The following is a 2,950-nucleotide window of genomic DNA, read 5'->3' on the forward strand; positions in this document are numbered from 1 at the left end:
TTTCAGTCCGTTTCCTCCTGCTCTGCTCTCAGCAGGTCCTGCGGTAGCAACTGATCCACCCCCCCTTAATCATTACACAATGCAACGTCCCAACAGGCTGCTCGTCAGGGGCTGCTGCAGACAAACAAACCACCCACCGCTAGTGCAGCCCAGGAGGGGCGGATGGAGGATCATTGCTCTTGGAGGAGGCTGCAGTCATGGAAACGCTGTCTGTAGTCAGAACGCTCCCTACTTAGAGGGTGCTTGGTGAATATTGGATGAGTGGGTGCATGAGGTTGAGGCTTAACAGGCCCCCATCTAGATGTGGCAAAACCATTTCAAGACACTTTGGTGGCGATTTCCCTTTAGCTAGTATTTTTTGTTTTGTTTTGTCTTTTTAAATACCACATTTCTCTAAGTAGACACTCCCAACATTGTAGTCCCTGGAGACAGAGAGTTGGCGTCACCTGCGCGCCAGCTCACAGCAACCTGATGAACAGAGGAGTGAAACGTGGCACAGGGGAGCCCACGTGGTGACCACTGTCAGTGCATCTTCCTGAGGCTCTCCGTCACCCTCCCCGGCCCTCGACCAGGCACGATGACCTCGTCCAGTGATCGGTGCCTATGGATGGCGCGTCTAAAACAAGTGAGCCGGACCATGTGCTGTTGTGAACGATAAAGTTTCCATTTGCGAAACCTGAAGGTCATGGGGGGAAAGGGAGAGTGGGCCCGTCAGGAGAGGAGCTCTTGCCCAATAGGACCTGGTGGAAGTGAGATGAGGGTGTCGAAAGCCCTGTGGTTGCCAGGGCACTTGGCTCTGTGCCCCGGGGAGCAGTCCCATGTTGGTGTGGGGCCTGCCCCTTGCTCCTCGGGGGCAATGGACTGTCACCTTTTGAAGGAGCTCTTGGCTCTGCTCTGAGTTTGCATCTGACGCCAGGAACATCAGCTTGCATAACCGAGGGCACGCTGAGTGGTGGGCATCCTGGGGTCTCTCTGAGTCACGGGATCTCAGATCCATAGGTCCCAAAGGGCGATTGGTGCCTGTCAACCTTTCTAAACTGTAGAGGCCCCGATCCCAACCCACCGCCGTCAAGGGGGTGGCAGCTCATTGACACTGCACAGGCTTCTGGGCGATGCGTCTTTAGGGAGCGACTGCCCTCACTTTCCTCTGCAGAATGGCTGGTAGATGCGAACCCACAGCCTCACAGTTAGCAGCCCAATGCTTACCCACCGAGCAGTTTTCGTGCTCGACCCCCGCAAATAAACTTTTTATTTAGAAATCGTCTCTGCCACTGAAGAGTGACATAGTAGACGAAAAATGCGGGGGATGCCTGCTTGCTCTGGGGGACAGTGAAAGGCCCAGCTCCATCTGCAGGGTCCTCACGTGGCTCTAGCCTCTATTGAGCTCCGTGGTATCCTCGGGCCACGGCAAACCTTTGAGACAGAAGAGCCCCTCTTGTCCCTCACAGCAAGTTAAAATGATTCGAGAGCCATCACATATATATAGTTAAATTGGGAGCTCTTACAGCTTTTATAATAGTCCATATATCAGCTGACTCAAGCATATGCCATCAATATAGTTTTACAAGCAAATGATCAGAATGATATCCTTTAAATGAAACTATGGCTCTTTTCTTTTCATTTTCAATTTTTCCTCAAAGACACGTACGCATCAAAAGAGCAGGGTATGGCTCCAGGGCCCAGTTTGCCGACCGGCTTCTAGAGACGTGGCCAGAGGCGTGGCTAGAGGCGTGACTAGCGACGTGACTAGCTACGTGACTAGAGGCGTGGCCAGAGGCGTGGCTAGCCTGGCGCGTTCGTTGGAGTTACGCAGAGGAGTTACGCAGAGGAGTTACGCAGAGGAGTTACGCAGAGGAGTTACGCAGAGGAGTTACGCAGAGGAGACCGTTTCACACTTAACATGGCATCATTGGTTTTCCCCCAGCCCCTTTCCTAATTTGTTCCAGTTGATGTGATTTTCTGCTTTCTTTCGGACTGAGGTGTTTTCTTTTGCTGTAGTTGGTTTTTTCTTTGCATGGTTTTCCTTAAATGGAATTCAGGGTGGAAGCCATGACTAGATGAATCGTTTCTTAGGGTTACAGCTGGGGAGGTTGGGGGGAGCTAATCACAGTGACTACAAGAATGAAGAAGAGGCTCTCAAATGGATGGTGGAGATAATGGCACAATGCTTTTAAATATATTTAAATCATTGAATTGTGTGATACATGCATTATATGGCAATAAAACTACTATTAAAAATCAAGAGGATGTAATTATGTTAGACATTGTAGTGGAAAAAAAAGAGTAGAACTTTGTTTTCATCGACAGAAACGAAATAATACTCTTCTTCCCAAATCTCATGTACCCCTGCAGGCGTTTTCACGGGATCTAGCCTCAAGTTCCACCAACTGTCTACCTGGAGTCAGCCACCAAAGGGCTGCACCCTGCCAGGAGTGAGTTCACGTGTCACCTTGGAAACCACTTCCCTTGCCTTTCGATTTGTCCCCGGTGAACACTGAGAAGTGCTGGGACCATCTGGGGAGGACTGCAGTGGGAGGCCTGTACAGCCAAGTGAAGGAATTCAGCTTGAGATGCTGAGCCCGGACTTCCAGGAACCCTGGTCTCATTGCGTTTCTGAAACTTTTCATTTCCATGCTGGTTGTATTCACGGTGCCAGAGAAGACCGGATCTACACTAATGACCAGTGTGTCCACTCCCACAGTGGTTCCTGGGAATGTCCTGCCCGGGCACGGACTGCTTTCCCCCCCCTGCTTCCCCTGCATCAAGATGACGTGGTTCTAGCTGGTCACACGTGGACAGAGGGATTTGTCCACCTTTGAACCTGGCCTATTCAAACCTCTGCAACCATCCTCTGTTCCCTCTTCCTTATCTGCAGGGTGCATGCCGATGACTGCTCAGTGTAACGCAGTTTCATTCTGTTTCCGGAACATTACTTTGAGTCTCAAACAAG

This window comes from Echinops telfairi, unplaced genomic scaffold (assembly GCF_000313985.2).
Source record: "Echinops telfairi isolate 266 unplaced genomic scaffold, ASM31398v2 ScPeMD7_7424;HRSCAF=8462, whole genome shotgun sequence".
Classification (NCBI taxonomy): Eukaryota; Metazoa; Chordata; class Mammalia; order Afrosoricida; family Tenrecidae; genus Echinops; species Echinops telfairi.